The following is a 20,435-nucleotide window of genomic DNA, read 5'->3' as shown; positions in this document are numbered from 1 at the left end:
GGTGTGTATAGACAGTAGTTACATAGGATGGTGTGTATAGACAGTATAGACAGTAGTTATATAGGATGGTGTGTATAGACAGTAGATATATAGGATGGTGTGTATAGACAGTAGTTATATAGGATGGTGTATATAGACAGTAGTTACATAGGATGGTGTGTATAGACAGTAGTTATATAGGATAGTGTGTATAGACAGTAGTTACATAGGATGGTGTGTATAGACAGTAGTTACATAGGATGGTGTGTATAGACAGTAGTTACATAGGATGGTGTGTATAGACAGTAGTTACATAGGATGGTGTGTATAGACAGTAGTTACATAGGATGGTGTGTATAGACAGTAGTTACATAGGATGGTGTGTATAGACAGTAGTTACATAGGATGGTGTGTATAGACAGTAGTTATATAGGATGGTGTGTATAGACAGTAGTTACATAGGATGGTGTGTATAGACAGTAGTTACATAGGATGGTGTGTATAGACAGTAGTTACATAGGATGGTGTGTATAGACAGTAGTTACATAGGATGGTGTGTATAGACAGTAGTTACATAGGATGGTGTGTATAGACAGTAGTTACATAGGATGGTGTGTATAGACAGTATAGACAGTAGTTATATAGGATGGTGTGTATAGACAGTAGTTACATAGGATGGTGTGTATAGACAGTAGTTGCATAGGATGGTGTGTATAGACATTATAGACAGTAGTTATATGGGATGGTGTCTATAGACAGTAGTTATATGGGATGGTGTCTATAGACAGTAGTTATATAGGATGGTGTGTATAGACAGTAGTTATATAGGATGGTGTGCATAGACAGTAGTTACATAGGATGGTGTGTATAGTCAGTATAGACAGTAGTTATATAAGATGGTGTGCATAGACAGTAGTTACATAGGATGGTGTGTATAGACAGTAGTTAGATAGGATGGTGTGTATAGACAGTATAGACAGTAGTTATATAGGATGGTGTGTATAGACAGTAGTTATATAGGATGGTGTGTATAGACAGTAGTTATATAGGATGGTGTGTATAGACAGTAGTTACATAGGATGATGTGTACAGACAGTAGTTACATAGGATGATGTGTACAGACAGTAGTTACATAGGATGGTGTGTATAGACAGTATGGACAGTAGTTCTATAGGATGGTGTGTATAGACAGTAGTTATATAGGATGGTGTGTATAGACAGTATAGACAGTAGTTATATGGGATGGTGTCTATAGACAGTAGTTATATAGGATGGTGTGTATAGACAGTAGTTATATAGGATGGTGTGTATAGACAGTAGTTATATATAGGATGGTGTGTATAGACAGTATAGACAGTAGTTATATAGGATGGTGTGTATAGACAGTAGTTACATAGGATGGTGTGTATAGACAGTAGTTACATAGGATGATGTGTACAGACAGTAGTTACATAGGATGGTGTGTATAGACAGTAGTTACATAGGATGATGTGTACAGACAGTAGTTACATAGGATGGTGTCTATAGACAGTATAGACAGTAGTTCTATAGGATGGTGTGTATAGACAGTAGTTATATAGGATGGTCTGTATAGACAGTATAGACAGTAGTTATATATGATGGTGTGTATAGACATTAGTTCTATAGGATGGTGTATAGACAGTAGTTATATAGGATGGTGTGTATAGACAGTAGTTATATAGGATGGTGTGTATAGACAGTATAGACAGTAGTTATATAGGATGGTGTGTATAGACAGTAGTTACATAGGATGGTGTGTATAGACAGTAGTTACATAGGATGATGTGTACAGACAGTAGTTACATAGGATGGTGTGTATAGACAGTAGTTACATAGGATGATGTGTACAGACAGTAGTTACATAGGATGATGTGTACAGACAGTAGTTACATAGGATGGTGTGTATAGACAGTATAGACAGTAGTTATATAGGATGGTGTGTATATGCAGTATGGACAGTAGTTATATAGGATGGTGTGTATAGACAGTATGGACAGTAGTTATATAGGATGGTGTGTATAGACAGTAGTTATATAGGATGGTGTGTATAGACAGTAGTTATATAGGATGGTGTGTATAGACAGTATAGACAGTAGTTATATAGGATGGTGTGTATAGACAGTATGGACAGTAGTTATATAGGATGGTGTGTATAGACAGTAGTTATATAGGATGGTGTGTATAGGCAGTATAGACCGTAGTTATATAAGATGGTGTGTATAGACAGTATGGACAGTAGTTATATAGGATGGTGTAGTTATATAGGATGGTGTGTATAGACAGTAGTTATATAGGATGGTGTGTATAGACAGTATAGACAGTAGTTATATAGGATGGTGTAGTTATATAGGATGGTGTGTATAGACAGTAGTTATATAGGATGGTGTGTATAGACAGTAGTTATATAGGATGGTGTGTATAGACAGTAGTTATATAGGATGGTGTGTATTGACAGTATAGACAGTAGTTATATAGGATGGTGTGTATAGACAGTAGTTATATAGGATGGTGTGTATAGACAGTATAGACAGTAGTTATATAGGATGGTGTGTATAGACAGTATAGACAGTAGTTATATAGGATGGTGTGTATAGACAGTAGTTATATAGGATGGTGTGTATAGACAGTATAGACAGTAGTTATATAGGATGGTGTAGTTATATAGGATGGTGTGTATAGACAGTAGTTATATAGGATGGTGTGTATAGACAGTAGTTATATAGGATGGTGTGTATAGACAGTAGTTATATAGGATGGTGTGTATAGACAGTATGGACAGTAGTTATAAAGGATGGTGTGTATAGACAGTAGTTATACAGGATGGTGTGTATAGACAGTATGGACAGTAGTTATATGGGATGGTGTGTATAGACAGTAGTTATATAGGATGGTGTGTATAGACAGTAGTTATATAGGATAGTGTGTATAGACAGTAGTTATATAGGATGGTGTATATAGACAGTAGTTACATAGGATGGTGTGTATAGACAGTAGTTATATAGGATGGTGTGTATAGACAGTAGTTATATAGGATGGTGTGTATAGACAGTAGTTATATAGGATGGTGTGTATAGACAGTATAGACAGTAGTTATATAGGATGGTGTGTATAGACAGTAGTTATATAGGATGGTGTGTATAGACAGTAGTTATATAGGATGGTGTGTATAGACAGTAGTTATATAGGATGCCTAGAATTAAGTATATACAGTGCATTCAGAAAGTACTCTGATTCCTTGAATATTCCAAATGTTGTTACGTTGCAACCTTATTCTAAAATGGATTAAAATGGTTTATTTCCCCCCTCATCAAGCTACACACAATGTCCCATAATAAAAAAACAAAATATCATATTTACATTAGTATTCAGACCCTTTATTCAGTACTTTGTTGAAGCACCTTTGGCAGCGATTACAGCCTCGATTCTTCTTGGGTATGACGCTACAAGCTTGGCACACCTGTATTTGAAGAGTTTCTCCCATTGTTCTCTGCAGATCCTCTCAAGCTCTGTCAGGTTGGATGGGGAGCGTCACTGCACAGCTATTTTCAGGTCTCTCCAGGGATGTTTGATCGGATTCAAGTCCGGGCTAAGGCTGGGTCACTCAGAGACTTGTCCCGAAGCCACTCCTGCGTTGTCTTGGCTGTGTGCTTACGGTCGTTGTCTTGTTGGAAGGTGAACCTTCGCCCCCAGTTTGAAGTCCTGAGCGCTCTGGAGCAGGTTTTCATCAAGGATCTCTCTGTACTTTGCTCCGTTCATCTTTGCCTCGACCCTGACTGGTCTCCCAGTCCCTGCCGCTGAAAAACATCCCCACAGCATGATGCTGCTGCCACCACCACGCTTCAACATAGGGATGGTGTCAGGCTTCTTCCAGACGTGACGCTTGGCATTCAGGCCAAAGAGTTAAATCTTGGTTTCATCAGACCAGAGAATCTTGTTTCTCATGGTCAGAGGCCTTTAGGTGCCTTTTGGCAAACTCCAAGCGGGCTGTCATGTGCCTTTTATTGAGGAGTGGCTTCCGTTTGGCCACTCTACCATAAAGGCCTGCTTGGTGGAGTGCTGCAGAGATGGTTGTCCTTCTGGAAGGTTCTCCCATCTCCACAGAGGAACTCTGGAGCTCTGTCAGAATGACCATCAGGTTCTTGGTCACCTCCCTGACCAAAGCCCTTCTGACCCGATTACGGCCAGCTCTAGGAAGAGTCTCGGAGAGCTACGGACAATTCCTTCAACCTCATGGCCTGGTTTTTGCTCTGACATGCACTGTCAACTGTGGGACCTTATATAGACAGTTATGTGTCTTTCCAAATCATGTCCAAACAATTGAATTTACCACAGGTGGACTCCAATCAAGTTGTAGAAACATCAATGGAAATAAGATGTACGTGAGCTCAATTTTGAGTCTCATAGCATAGGGTCTGAATACTTATGTAAATAAGGTTTTTAATTTTTTAATTTTTTATACATGTTCAGAAATGGCTAAAAATCTGTTTTCGCTTTGTCATTATGGGGTATTGTGTGTAGATTTCATGAGGAAAAACATTTGTGTAATCCATTTTAGAATTGTGGAAAATGGGAAGGGGGTGGAATACTTGGCGAACGTACTGTATATAATATCTGAAACATTGCAGTCAGGGGTTATATAATATCTCTGAAACATTGCAGTCAGGAGTTATAGAATATCTCTGAAACATTGCAGTTAGGGGTTATAGAATATCTCTGAAACATTGCAGTCAGGAGTTATATAATATCTCTGAAACATTGCAGTTAGGGGTTATATAATATCTCTGAAACATTGCAGTAATGGGTTATAGAATATCTCTGAAACATTGCAGTTAGGGGTTATAGAATATCTCTGAAACATTGCAGTAATGGGTTATAGAATATCTCTGAAACATTGCAGTTAGGGGTTAAAGAATATCTCTGAAACATTGCAGTCAGGGGTTATATAATATCTCTGAAACATTGCAGTTAGGGATTATAGAATATCTCTGAAACATTGCAGTAATGGGTTATAGAATATCTCTGAAACCTTGCAGTAATGGGTTATAGAATATCTCTGAAACATTGCAGTTAGGGGTTATAGAATATCTCTGAAACATTGCAGTTAGGAGTTATAGAATATCTCTGAAACATTGCAGTAATGGGTTATAGAATATCTCTGAAACATTGCAGTTAGGGGTTATAGAATATCTCTGAAACATTGCAGTTAGGGGTTATAGAATATCTCTGAAACATTGCAGTTAGGGGTTATAGAATATCTCTGAAACATTGCAGTTAGGGGTTATAGAATATCTCTGAAACATTGCAGTAATGGGTTATAGAATATCTCTGAAACATTGCAGTTAGGGGTTATAGAATATCTCTGAAACATTGCAGTCAGGAGTTATATAATATCTCTGAAACATTGCAGTTAGGAGTTATAGAATATCTCTGAAATCTTGCAGTAATGGGTTATAGAATATCTCTGAAACATTGCAGTTAGGGGTTATAGAATATCTCTGAAACATTGCAGTCAGGAGTTATATAATATCTCTGAAACATTGCAGTTAGGAGTTATAGAATATATCTGAAACATTGCAGTAATGGGTTATAGAATATCTCTGAAACATTGCAGTTAGGGGTTATAGAATATCTCTGAAACATTGCAGTAATGGGTTATAGAATATCTCTGAAACATTGCAGTCAGGGGTTATAGAATATCTCTGAAACATTGCAGTGGGACAACAGAAACAACTTTCCTGACAGGAAGATGAACATTCCTGTAAATCAGAGCTAATCTCTACCCAGTTGACATGTCGGCTAAATTCAAAACATGTGTGCGTATCGTGTGTGTTTCCCCTACATGCACTTACCAGCGGCGCACCGAAACATGCCACCGCTAACACTGCCACCGCTGCTGAAAAAAATCCTAGGGGAAACACTGTCTCCCTTCAGACAGCAGCCCTAGCAGCCTCCCCCTCCTTTCCTCTGCAGCTTCCATCCACGGAAAATAAGCCAGCAAAACAAGCCTTTCAGCAGAGCCATGGTTACGATGGTGTGTACACGTTCCGTCTTACTGTCAAGCAACAAATCAGGAACAAATTGCATCTGTATATCATTCTAGATGCATGTCTGCGTGTTTACTGTGTGTTTACTGTGCACTGTGTGTTTAGTGTTTACTGTGTGTTTAGTGTTTACTGTGGGTTTAGTGTTTACTGTGGGTTTAGTGTTTCAAATCAAGTCAAACTTTATTTCTCAGATGCGCCGAAAACAACAAGCGTAGACCTTATCGTGAAATGCTTACTTACAATCCCTTAACCAACAGTGCAGTTCAAGAAGAGTTAAGAAAATATTTACCAAATAAACTAAAGTAAAGAGAATAAATAATAAAAAGTAACACAATAACAGTACTGTGTGGGGCTATACACAGGGGGTACCAGTTAGTAATGAGGTTATATACAGGGGGTACCGGTTAGTAATGAGGTTATATACAGGGGGTACCAGTTAGTAATGAGGTTATATACAGGGGGTACCAGTTAGTAATGAGGTTATATACAGGGGGTACCGGTTAGTAATGAGGTTATATACAGGGGGTACCAGTTAGTAATGAGGTTATATACAGGGGGTACCAGTTAGTAATGAGGTTATATACAGGGGGTACCGGTTAGTAATGAGGTTATATACAGGGGGTACCGGTTAGTAATGAGGTTATACACAGGGGGTACCGGTTAGTAATGAGGTTATATACAGGGGGTACCGGTTAGTAATGAGGCTATACACAGGTGGTACCGGTTAGTAATGAGGTTATATACAGGGGGTACAGGTTAGCAATGAGGCTATATACAGGGGTTACAGGTTAGTAATGAGGCTATATACAGGGGGTACAGGTTAGTAATGAGGCTATATACAGGGGGTACAGGTTAGTAATGAGGCTATACACAGGTGGTACCGGTTAGTAATGAGGTTATATACAGGGGGTACAGGTTAGCAATGAGGCTATATACAGGGGTTACAGGTTAGTAATGAGGCTATATACAGGGGGTACAGGTTAGTAATGAGGCTATATACAGGGGGTACAGGTTAGTAATGAGGTTATATACAGGGGGTAAAGCGTGTATGGCATCGTGTGTGTGAGCGGTAGGCTGATGTCAACGTTGTGAACAGAGTGCCCCATGGTGGCGGTGGGGTTATGGTATGGGCAGGCATAAGCTAAGAACAATGAACACAATTGCAGTTTATTGGTGGCAATTTGAAAGCACAGAGATACCGTGACGAGATCTTAAGGCCCGTTGTCGTGCCATTCATCCTCCGCCATCACCTCATGTTTCAGCATGATAATGCACAGCCCCGTGTCGCAATGATCTGGACACAATTCCTGGAAGCTGAAAATGTCCCAGTTCTTCCATGGCCTGTATACTCACCAGACATGTCACCCATTGAGCATGTTTGGGATGCTCTGGATCAACGTGTACGACAGTGTGTTCCAGTTCAAGCCAATATCCAGGAACTTCGCACAGGCATTGAAGAGGAGTGGGACAACATTCCACAGGCTCAACAGCCTGACCTGGTGGTCACACCAGATACTGACTGGTGCACGCCCCCATTTTTTTATTTTTTAAAGGTATCTTTCACCAACAGATGCACATCTGTATTCCCAGTCATGAAATTCATAGATTAGGGCCTGGAATTTATTTTAATTGACTGATTCCTTTATATGAACTGTTACTCAGTAAAATCTTACGTTTATATTTTTGTTCAGTGCACATTAGCAATCCTGTCTCTGTAACCAAATGTGATAGGAGATGAATATTCATTATCACAAGCGGATGTATGCCATCATACGTGCAGCCTTCTGTTTGACTCTCTCTCCACCCTGCTGTCACGACCTCTGAACGCTCGGCTGTCAAAAGACAACTGACATTTACTCCTGAGGTGCTGACCTGTTGCACCCTCTACAACCAATGTGATTATTATTTGACTCTGCTGGTTATCTTGAAGAACAATCTGGCCTTAATGGCCATGTGCTCTTATAATCTCCACCCGGCACAGCCAGAAGAGGACTGGCCTCCCCTCAGAGCCTGGTTCCTCTCTAGGTTTCTTCCTAGGGAGTTTTTCCTAGCCACCGTGCTTCTACATCTGCATTGCTTGCTGTTTTGGGGTTTTAGGCTGGGTTTCTGTACAGCACTTTGTGACATCGGCTGATGTAAAAAAGGGCTTTATAAATGCATTTGATTTGATCATGGATAATGCTCACTAGGTGTGTTGAATAGGATTATAAACAATCAGTGTAGTGTAGTACCAGGCAGCCAGCAGGCAGGCATCAGCAGGCAGCCAGCAGGCATCAGCAGGCAGGCATCAGCAGGCAGGCAGGCATCAGCAGGCAGGCATCAGCAGGCAGGTAGGCAGCAGTGGAGAGTAGAGGGACTGTATCCCAAATCACTATTCCCTATATAGTGCACTACAAATAGGCAATAGGGTGCCATTTGGGACTCGGAAGATGCTGCTGCTGTGTGTGTTTATATGCGGTGTGTTCTGCAGCAAAGTGTTCCTGCCAGGGGAAAGATTTGTCCTTTAGCCAGAAAACTCTGACAAACAAGACCGCAGTGTCCTCCCTGCCAGCAGCGCACACGCACGCACACACACACACACACACACACACACACACACACACACACACACACACACACACACACACACACACACACACACACACACACACACACACACACACACACACACACACACACACACACACACACACACACACACACACACACACACACACACACACACACACACACACACGCACACACACACAACAGCAGTGTATGTTGAGTACACATTCATCACAAAGAGAGAGAGGAGAGAGAGGGGAGGGGATAGAGGTGGAGGAGAGAGAGAAAGAGGGAAGAGGGAGAGAGGGGGCGAGATAGAGATGGGAGAGGGCGAGAGAAAGAGAGAAGAGGGGGAGAGAGAGAAAAGAGAGAAAAGAGAGAAGAAAGAAGAGAATAGAAGAGGGAGAGGAGAGAAGAGAAGAGAGAAGAGAGAGGAAAGAGATTAAGGAGATGAAATGAGAGAAGAGAATAGAAGAGGGAGAGGAGAGAAGAGAGAGAAAGAGGTGATGAGGGGGAGTGAGAAGGTCAGAGAGAGAGTGAAGGAAGGAGAAGGGCCACAGAGGAGAGAGAGAATACAGGACAGGAGCGAGAGAATAGAGGTAGAGAAGGAGAGCGAGCGCCACCACAGTAAGTCAGCCAGCCAGTGATATGTGAGCTGTAGAGAGAGGACAGAGAGAGAGGAGAGAGAGAGAGGAGAGGGAGAGAGAGAGGACATCTGGACAGGTGTACTAGTAGCACCACACCAGAAACTGTACAGCAGACACTTCCTCTGTCACCTTTCTAAACCCGCCCCCTCTCTCTTTCCCTACTACTCCCCCTCTCTCTTTCTACCTCTTCCCCTACTACTCCCTCTCTCAATTTCTACCTCTTCCCCTACTACTCCCCCTCTCTCTTTCTACCTCTTCCCCTACTACTCCCCCTCTCTCTTTCTACCTCTTCCCCTACTACTCCCTCTCTCTCTTTCTACCTCTTCCCCTACTACTCCCCCTCTCTCTTTCTACCTCTTCCCCTACTACTCCCTCTCTCTCTTTCTACCTCTTCCCCTACTACTCCCCCTCTCTCTTTCTACCTCTTCCCCTACTACTCCCCCTCTCTCTTTCTACCTCTTCCCCTACTACTCCCCCTCTCTTTCTACCTCTTCCCCTACTACTCCCCCTCTCTTTCTACCTCTTCCACTACTACTCCCCCTCTCTCTTTCTACCTCTTCCCCTACTACTCCCCCTCTCTCTTTCTACCTCTTCCCCTACTACTCCCTCTCTCTCTTTCTACCTCTTCCCCTACTACTCCCCCTCTCTCTTTCTACCTCTTCCCCTACTACCTCTTCCCCTACTACTCCCCCTCTCTTTCTACCTCTTCCCCTACTACTCCCCTCTCTATTTCTACCTCTTCCCCTACTACTCCCTCTCTCTCTTTCTACCTCTTCCCCTACTACTCCCTCTCTCTCTACCTCTTCCCCTACTACTCCCCCTCTCTCTTTCTACCTCTTCCCCTACTACTCCCCCTCTCTCTTTCTACCTCTTCCCCTACTACTCCCCCTCTCTCTTTCTACCTCTTCCCCTACTACTCCCCCCCTCTTTCTACCTCTTCCCCCCTCTCTTTCTACCTCTTACCCTACTACTCCCCCCCTCTCTTTCTACCTCTTACCCTACTACTCCCCCTCTCTCTTTCTACCTCTTCCCCTAATACTCCCCCTCTCTCTTTCTACCTCTTCCCCCTCTCTCTTTCTACCTCTTCCCCTACGTCTCCCCCCCTCTCTTTCTACCTCTTCCCTACTACTCCCCTCTCTCTTTCTACCTCTCCCCTACTACTCTTTCTACCTCTTCCCCTACTACTACCCTCTCTCTTTCTACCTCTTCCCCTACTACTCCCCCTCTCTCTTTCTACCTCTTCCCCTACTACTCCCCCTCTCTCTTTCTACCTCTTCCCCTACTACTCCCCCTCTCTCTTTCTACCTCTTCCCCTACTACTCCCCCTCTCTCTTTCTACCTCTTCCCCTACTACTCCCCCTCTCTCTTTCTACCTCTTCCCCTACTACCTCTTCCCCTACTACTCCCCCTCTCTTTCTACCTCTTACCCTACTACTCCCCCTCTCTCTTTCTACCTCTTCCCCTAATACTCCCCCTCTCTCTTTCTACCTCTTCCCCCTCTCTCTTTCTACCTCTTCCCCTACGTCTCCCCCTCTCTCTTTCTACCTCTTCCCCTACTACTCCCCCTCTCTCTTTCTACCTCTTCCCCTACTACTCCCCCTCTCTCTTTCTACCTCTTCCCCTACTACTCCCCCTCTCTCTTTCTACCTCTTCCCCTACTACTCCCCCTCTCTCTTTCTACCTCTTCCCCTACTACCTCTTCCCCTACTACTCCCCCTCTCTTTCTACCTCTTACCCTACTACTCCCCCTCTCTCTTTCTACCTCTTCCCCCTCTCTCTTTCTACCTCTTCCCCTACGTCTCCCCCCCTCTCTTTCTACCTCTTCCCCTACTACTCCCCCTCTCTCTTTCTACCTCTTCCCCTACTACTCCCCCTCTCTCTTTCTACTTCTTCCCCTACTACTCCCCCTCTCTCTTTCTACCTCTTCCCCTACTACTCCCCCTCTCTCTTTCTACCTCTTCCCCTACTACTCCCCCTCTCTCTTTCTACCTCTTCCCCTACTACCTCTTCCCCTACTACTCCCCCTCTCTTTCTACCTCTTCCCCCCCACTCTCTTTCTACTACTCCCCCCCTCTCTTTCTACCTCTTACCCTACTACTCCCCCTCTCTCTTTCTACCTCTTCCCCTAATACTCCCCCTCTCTCTTTCTACCTCTTCCCCTACTACTCCCCCTCTCTCTTTCTACCTCTTCCCCTACGTCTCCCCCCCTCTCTTTCTACCTCTTCCCCTACTACTCCCCCTCTCTCTTTCTACCTCTTCCCCTACTACTCCCCCTCTCTCTTTCTACCTCTTCCCCTACTACTCCCCCTCTCTCTTTCTACCTCTTCCCCTACTACTCCCCCTCTCTCTTTCTACCTCTTCCCCTACTACTCCCCCTCTCTCTTTCTACCTCTTCCCCTACTACTCCCCCTCTCTCTTTCTACCTCTTCCCCTACTACCTCTTCCCCTACTACTCCCCCTCTCTTTCTACCTCTTCCCCCCCACTCTCTACCTCTTCCCCCCTCTCTTTCTACCTCTTACCCTACTACTCCCCCCCTCTCTTTCTACTCCCCCTCTCTTTCTACCTCTTCCCCCCCACTCTCTTTCTACTACTCCCCCCCTCTCTTTCTACCTCTTACCCTACTACTCCCCCTCTCTCTTTCTACCTCTTCCCCTAATACTCCCCCTCTCTCTTTCTACCTCTTCCCCTACTACTCCCCCTCTCTCTTTCTACCTCTTCCCCTACGTCTCCCCCCCTCTCTTTCTACCTCTTCCCCTACTACTCCCCCTCTCTCTTTCTACCTCTTCCCCTACTACTCCCCCTCTCTCTTTCTACCTCTTCCCCTACTACTCCCCCTCTCTCTTTCTACCTCTTCCCCTACTACTCCCCCTCTCTCTTTCTACCTCTTCCCCTACTACTCCCCCTCTCTCTTTCTACCTCTTCCCCTACTACTCCCCCTCTCTCTTTCTACCTCTTCCCCTACTACCTCTTCCCCTACTACTCCCCCTCTCTTTCTACCTCTTCCCCCCCACTCTCTTTCTACCTCTTCCCCCCTCTCTTTCTACCTCTTACCCTACTACTCCCCCCCTCTCTTTCTACCTCTTACCCTACTACTCCCCCTCTCTCTTTCTACCTCTTCCCCTAATACTCCCCCTCTCTCTTTCTACCTCTTCCCCTACTACTCCCCCTCTCTCTTTCTACCTCTTCCCCTACGTCTCCCCCCCTCTCTTTCTACCTCTTCCCCTACTACTCCCCCTCTCGCTTTCTACCTCTTCCCCTACTACTCCCCCTCTCGCTTTCTACCTCTTCCCCTACTACTCCCCCTCTCGCTTTCTACCTCTTCCCCTACTACTCCCCCTCTCTCTTTCTACCTCTTCCCCTACTACTCCCCCTCTCTCTTTCTACCTCTTCCCCTACTACTCCCCCTCTCTCTTTCTACCTCTTCCCCTACTACTCCCCCTCTCTCTTTCTACCTCTTCCCCTACTACTCCCCCTCTCTTTCTACCTCTTCCCCTACTACTCCCCCTCTTTCTACCTCTTCCCCTACTACTCCCCCTCTCTTTCTACCTCTTCCCCTACTACTCCCCCTCTCTTTCTACCTCTTCCCCTACTACTCCCCCTCTCTCTTTCTACCTCTTCCCCTACTACTCCCTCTCTCTTTCTACCTCTTCCCCTACTACTCCCTCTCTCTTTCTACCTCTTCCCCTACTACTCCCCCTCTCTTTCTACCTCTTCCCCTACTACTCCCCCTCTCTTTCTTCCTTTCTCTCTCTACCAATCTCAATCTCCTCACAGAGGGAGGAGAGGATGACAGAAAAGGGCTGGAATAATTAAATGATGATCGTACTTACTCAGTCTACCGGCCTCTCTCTCCCCGACTCAGTCTACCGGCCTCTCTCTCCCCGACTCAGTCTACCGGCCTCTCTCTCCCCGACTCAGTCTACCGGCCTCTCTCTCCCCGACTCAGTCTACCGGCCTCTCTCTCCCCGACTCAGTCTACCGGCCTCTCTCTCCCCGACTCAGTCTACCGGCCTCTCTCTCCCCGACTCAGTCTACCGGCCTCTCTCTCCCCGACTCAGTCTCTGCCTCTGAGCTAGCTGGACCGCTCTCACTCACAGGGGTTAATGCTAGCTGGACCGCTCTCACTCACAGGGGTTAATGCTAGCAGGACCGCTCTCACTCACAGGGGTTAATGCTAGGAGGACCGCTCTCACTCACAGGGGTTAATGCTAGCTGGACCGCTCTCACTCACAGGGGTTAATGCTAGGAGGACCGCTCTCACTCACAGGGGTTAATGCTAGCAGGACCGCTCTCACTCACAGGGGTTAATGCTAGCAGGACCGCTCTCACTCACAGGGGTTAATGCTAGCAGGACCGCTCTCACTCACAGGGGTTAATGCTAGCAGGACCGCTCTCACTCACAGGGGTTAATGCTAGCAGGACCGCTCTCACTCACAGGGGTTAATGCTAGCAGGACCGCTCTCACTCACAGGGGTTAATGCTAGGAGGACCGCTCTCACTCACAGGGGTTAATGCTAGCAGGACCGCTCTCACTCACAGGGGTTAATGCTAGCAGGACCGCTCTCACTCACAGGGGTTAATGCTAGCAGGACCGCTCTCACTCACAGGGGTTAATGCTAGGAGGACCGCTCTCACTCACAGGGGTTAATGCTAGGAGGACCGCTCTCACTTACAGGGGTTAATGCTAGGAGGACCGCTCTCACTCACAGGGGTTAATGCTAGGAGGACCGCTCTCACTCACAGGGGTTAATGCTAGGAGGACCGCTCTTACTCACAGGGGTTAATGCTAGCAGGACCGCTCTTACTCACAGGGGTTAATGCTAGCAGGACCGCTCTCACTCACAGGGGTTAATGCTAGGAGGACCGCTCTCACTCACAGGGGTTAATGCTAGGAGGACCGCTCTCACTCACAGGGGTTAATGCTAGGAGGACCGCTCTCACTCACAGGGGTTAATGCTAGGAGGACCGCTCTCACTCACAGGGGTTAATGCTAGGAGGACCGCTCTCACTCACAGGGGTTAATGCTAGGAGGACCGCTCTCACTCACAGGGGTTACTGCTAGGAGGACCGCTCTCACTCACAGGGGTTAATGCTAGCAGGACCGCTCTCACTCACAGGGGTTAATGCTAGCAGGACCGCTCTCACTCACAGGGGTTAATGCTAGCAGGACCGCTCTCACTCACAGGGGTTAATGCTAGCAGGACCGCTCTCACTCACAGGGGTTAATGCTAGCAGGACCGCTCTCACTCACAGGGGTTAATGCTAGGAGGACCGCTCTCACTCACAGGGGTTAATGCTAGCAGGACCGCTCTCACTCACAGGGGTTAATGCTAGCAGGACCGCTCTCACTCACAGGGGTTAATGCTAGGAGGACCGCTCTCACTCACAGGGGTTAATGCTAGGAGGACCGCTCTCACTCACAGGGGTTAATGCTAGGAGGACCGCTCTCACTCACAGGGGTTAATGCTAGGAGGACCGCTCTCACTCACAGGGGTTAATGCTAGGAGGACCGCTCTCACTCACAGGGGTTAATGCTAGGAGGACCGCTCTTACTCACAGGGGTTACTGCTAGGAGGACCGCTCTCACTCACAGGGGTTAATGCTAGCAGGACCGCTCTCACTCACAGGGGTTAATGCTAGGAGGACCGCTCTCACTTACAGGGGTTAATGCTAGCAGGACCGCTCTCACTTACAGGGGTTAATGCTAGCAGGACCGCTCTCACTCACAGGGGTTAATGCTAGCAGGACCGCTCTCACTCACAGGGGTTAATGCTAGGAGGACCGCTCTCACTCACAGGGGTTAATGCTAGCTGGACCGCTCTTACTCACAGGGGTTAATGCTAGCTGGACCGCTCTTACTCACAGGGGTTAATGCTAGGAGGACCGCTCTCACTTACAGGGGTTAATGCTAGGAGGACCGCTCTCACTTACAGGGGTTAATGCTAGGAGGACCGCTCTCACTTACAGGGGTTAATGCTAGGAGGACCGCTCTCACTTACAGGGGTTAATGCTAGGAGGACCGCTCTCACTCACAGGGGTTAATGCTAGCAGGACCGCTCTCACTCACAGGGGTTAATGCTAGCAGGACCGCTCTCACTTACAGGGGTTAATGCTAGCAGGACCGCTCTCACTTACAGGGGTTAATGCTAGGAGGACCGCTCTCACTTACAGGGGTTAATGCTAGGAGGACCGCTCTCACTCACAGGGGTTAATGCTAGGAGGACCGCTCTCACTCACAGGGGTTAATGCTAGGAGGACCGCTCTCACTTACAGGGGTTAATGCTAGCAGGACCGCTCTCACTCACAGGGGTTAATGCTAGCAGGACCGCTCTCACTCACAGGGGTTAATGCTAGCAGGACCGCTCTCACTCACAGGGGTTAATGCTAGGAGGACCGCTCTCACTCACAGGGGTTAATGCTAGCTGGACCGCTCTTACTCACAGGGGTTAATGCTAGGAGGACCGCTCTCACTCACAGGGGTTAATGCTAGCAGGACCGCTCTCACTCACAGGGGTTAATGCTAGGAGGACCGCTCTCACTCACAGGGGTTAATGCTAGCAGGACCGCTCTCACTCACAGGGGTTAATGCTAGCAGGACCGCTCTCACTCACAGGGGTTAATGCTAGCAGGACCGCTCTCACTTACAGGGGTTAATGCTAGGAGGACCGCTCTCACTTACAGGGGTTAATGCTAGGAGGACCGCTCTCACTCACAGGGGTTAATGCTAGCAGGACCGCTCTCACTCACAGGGGTTAATGCTAGCAGGACCGCTCTCACTCACAGGGGTTAATGCTAGGAGGACCGCTCTCACTTACAGGGGTTAATGTTAGCAGGACCGCTCTCACTCACAGGGGTTAATGCTAGCAGGACCGCTCTCACTCACAGGGGTTAATGCTAGGAGGACCGCTCTCACTTACAGGGGTTAATGTTAGCAGGACCGCTCTCACTCACAGGGGTTACTTCTTATTGTTTTACTGTAGTTCTCTCTTCTCTTCCTGTACGGCTCATTTTCCATATCCTGGGGTGGAAAGCCATCACATTAATAGCCGTCTCCTGGCTCTATGTTAATTCATGGAATGAATGCCAAAGCTTTAATATTAGGAATGAACCGGGACTGATGCATGTTCAACATTATGATGCAGTCAGGGCCGTGGCCAGGCGGCTCAATCAAACACACTGTCACACAACTTAATGCTACTGCACGGCATGCTGGGAGCTGGGCTTGGCCCCATGACAAGATCTGGGAGGGGAAGAGACCGTAGTGTTTCTAGAGACAGCAGGCAGAAGCTAGAAGTGCAGAAAATGTTGCGAGACAAGACTGTAGCAACTGCAGCAAAAGCAGTGAGAGAAAGAAAATGAAGTAATAAAGGGAGGATATTAAGAGAGAAGCAGAAAAGACTGGGCCAGGCGTTAGAGGAGCAGAAAAGACTGGGCCAGGCGTTAGAGGAGCAGAAAAGACTGGGCCAGGTGTTAGAGGAGCAGAAAAGACTGGGCCAGGCATTAGAGGAGCAGAAAAGACTGGGCCAGGCATTAGAGGAGCAGAAAAGACTGGGCCAGGCATTAGAGAAGCAGAAAAGACTGGGCCAGGCGTTAGAGGAGCAGAAAAGACTGGGCCAGGCATTAGAGGAGCAGAAAAGACTGGGCCAGGCATTAGAGGAGCAGAAAAGACTGGGCCAGGCATTAGAGGAGCAGAAAAGACTGGGCCAGGCATTAGAGGAGCAGAAAAGACTGGGCCAGGCATTAGAGGAGCAGAAAAGACTGGGCCAGGCATTAGAGGAGCAGAAAAGACTGGGCCAGGCATTAGAGGAGCAGAAAAGACTGGGCCAGGCATTAGAGGAGCAGAAGAAAAGACTGGGCCAGGCATTAGAGGAGCAGAAGAAAAGACTGGGCCAGGCATTAGAGGAGTGTTGGGGAAGTGGAGGCCTGAGGATGTGTATGTGTGTAAGGGTTGGACTCAATTCCAATTGAAGGCAGTCAATTCTGGAAGTAAACAAAAATGAATGTAATTTATTTTCAATAACTTCTCAATAAACTGAAAAGTAGAAGCTATTTATAAAAAGATAATTATACAGGTCTGAATATTAAATTCAAATCACTTCCTGAACTGACTGCCTTCAATTGGTATTGAGCCCACCCCTGGTGTGTGTGTGTGTGTAACGCTTGGTTGGGGCAATGGAGCCCACCCCTTGGCTGAACCTCCCGTCACTCCCGGCTCTGTGATACTGTGGTGCTCTCTGTCAGCTCTCTCTCTCTGTCAGCTCTCTCTCTGTGTCTGCTCTCTCTCTCTCTCTGTGTCTGCTCTCTCTCTCTCTCTGTGTCTGCTCTCTCTCTCTCTGTGTCTGCTCTCTCTCTCTCTGTGTCTGCTCTCTCTCTCTCTGTGTCTGCTCTCTCTCTCTCTGTGTCTGCTCTCTCTCTCTCTGTGTCTGCTCTCTCTCTCTCTGTGTCTGCTCTCTCTCTCTCTGTGTCTGCTCTCTCTCTCTCTCTGTGTCTGCTCTCTCTCTCTCTCGCTGTGTCTGCTCTCTCTCTCTCTCGCTGTGTCTGCTCTCTCTCTCGCTGTGTCTGCTCTCTCTCTCGCTGTGTCTGCTCTCTCTCTCGCTGTGTCTGCTCTCTCTCTCGCTGTGTCTGCTCTCTCTCTCGCTGTGTCTGCTCTCTCTCTCGCTGTGTCTGCTCTCTCTCTCGCTGTGTCTGCTCTCTCTCTCTCTGTGTCTGCTCTCTCTCTCTCTGTGTCTGCTCTCTCTCTCTCTGTGTCTGCTCTCTCTCTCTCTGTGTGTCTGCTCTCTCTCTCTCTGTGTGTCTGCTCTCTCTCTCTGTGTGTCAGCTCTCTCTCTCTCTCTGTGTCAGCTCTCTCTCTCTCTCTGTGTCAGCTCTCTCTCTCTCTCTGTGTCAGCTCTCTCTCTCTCTCTGTGTCAGCTCTCTCTCTCTCTCTGTGTCAGCTCTCTCTCTCTCTCTGTGTCAGCTCTCTCTCTCTCTCTCTGTGTCAGCTCTCTCTCTCTCTCTGTGTCAGCTCTCTCTCTCTCTCTGTGTCAGCTCTCTCTCTCTCTCTGTGTCAGCTCTCTCTCTCTCTGTGTCAGCTCTCTCTCTCTCTGTGTCTGCTCTCTCTCTCTGTGTGTCTGCTCTCTCTCTCTGTGTGTCTGCTCTCTCTCTCTCTCTGTGTCAGCTCTCTCTCTCTCTCTGTGTCAGCTCTCTCTCTCTCTCTGTGTCTGCTCTCTCTCTCTCGCTGTGTCTGCTCTCTCTCTCGCTGTGTCTGCTCTCTCTCTCGCTGTGTCTGCTCTCTCTCTCGCTGTGTCTGCTCTCTCGCTGTGTCTGCTCTCTCTCTCGCTGTGTCTGCTCTCTCTCTCGCTGTGTCTGCTCTCTCTCTCGCTGTGTCTGCTCTCTCTCTCGCTGTGTCTGCTCTCTCTCTCGCTGTGTCTGCTCTCTCTCTCGCTGTGTCTGCTCTCTCTCTCTCTGTGTCTGCTCTCTCTCTCTCTGTGTCTGCTCTCTCTCTCTCTGTGTCTGCTCTCTCTCTCTGTGTGTCTGCTCTCTCTCTCTCTCTGTGTCAGCTCTCTCTCTCTCTCTGTGTCAGCTCTCTCTCTCTCTCTGTGTCAGCTCTCTCTCTCTCTCTGTGTCAGCTCTCTCTCTCTCTCTGTGTCAGCTCTCTCTCTCTCTGTGTCAGCTCTCTCTCTCTCTGTGTCAGCTCTCTCTGTGTCAGCTCTCTCTCGCTCTCTCTGTGTCCGCTCGCTCTCTCTGTGTCCAACTCTCTGGTTGGGACTGGAGAGTCCTGCTCTGAGAGCCTCAGCACTGCAGAAAGCATCATTCTAGTTAACACTAAGGTCGATGGCCGCTCCCCAGTGGAAATCTAATTAGCATAATAAAAACTTCCCCATAAAAATCAGTCAGTTTAAGCTAGAGAAAAGTAGTTTTTTTTTTTTTTTTTTTTTTTTTTTTTTTACATTGGATGTGTCTCAATCCACCACATCCCCCGATGTAACACTCTGCATCTGTGGTGAACCCTGACAGAGACAGAGCGGTGTTCGTCAGACCATGAGACATCCTGAAAAATCGGTAATTCTCACAAAATCGTCTGTAGCGTCCGAACAGTTCGGCCAACAAATGATTATGACCCGTGTTTTATTAAAGGTGGTGGAAAACTCAAGCACCGCTCTAGAATCTCTCATAAGTGTTCAATTGAGTTGAGATCTGCGCACTAACACACACACACACACTTTAAACCCCCTATGCTCCTTTGAGAGCCCTTTTTCAAAGTCATTAACATCTCTTCTTCTAGCCACAGAAGACAAGATAATGAGCGACTGGGTGTTGTTATACATGACCCTAAACATGATAACTTGATCACCTCATGTAAGTTGGGCTGCAGGAGTGACTCGCCTCACATATGACTAATTGTGGTTCTTGGTAAAAAAAAAAAAAAAAAAAAAAACTTATTTTTTTTAAACACACGTGACTGTCAATAAGTTGCTTTGGTAAACTAGTACTGTTAAGTTTCATCATTAAAAATAACCTAACATGATGAAAGATACCTATTTTATATACTACCTACGGTAGTTCACAGGTTGACCGCAACTATTTGTTAAAATAGTACTAACGTTCACTTTTATTCTAAATGGATTTGTAAAATAATAGCGAGGGTATTTGGAGAAGGTACATACGGTATACCACACAACCCCAGTATGCACAACACAGAGCCATAGAACTGCAGTAGTATGCACAACACAGAGCCATAGAACTGCAGTAGTATGCACAACACAGAGCCATAGAACTGCAGTAGTATGCACAACACAGAGCCATAGAACTGCAGTAGTATGCACAACACAGAGCCATAGAACTGCAGTAGTATGCACAACACAGAGCCATAGAACTGCAGTAGTATGCACAACACAGAGCCATAGAACTGCAGTAGTATGCACAACACAGAGCCATAGAACTGCAGTATCATCAGTTCATCTTTAAAAAGTAAAATCATAGATTATGTTCAGCAACAACTACCTCATACGACCATGCAGTAGTACAAGACAAAACCACAGCAGAAACTGATCCACAGGCAACATTAGAATCTAACCACAGCTATTTAACCCACAACAACAAAACACACAATCACTGTTTGAAATCAATTACCTAAAGCTGCTTAAAAAGAAGAGGAAAGAAAGAGAAGAGAGAGTCAGTAGAATCTGTCTTTCTGGCTCAACTTTCCTTCCTTCA

At 46.6% G+C, this 20,435-nt stretch overlaps 1 protein-coding gene across 1 annotated transcript in view; it reads right to left on the bottom strand.

Moving 5' to 3' along the window:
* ctif (CBP80/20-dependent translation initiation factor) overlaps nucleotides 1-20,435 on the bottom strand; it is a 173,604-nt gene that overhangs the window by 59,694 nt on the left and 93,475 nt on the right. The gene's annotated exons all lie outside the window — the stretch shown is intronic.

The sequence above is a fragment of the Salvelinus namaycush genome, chromosome 3 (genome assembly GCF_016432855.1).
Source record: "Salvelinus namaycush isolate Seneca chromosome 3, SaNama_1.0, whole genome shotgun sequence".
In the NCBI taxonomy this organism is placed as follows: Eukaryota; Metazoa; Chordata; class Actinopteri; order Salmoniformes; family Salmonidae; genus Salvelinus; species Salvelinus namaycush.
The sequence above is the reverse complement of the archived record's forward strand: the minus strand, read 5'-3'. Positions and strand labels throughout refer to the sequence as shown.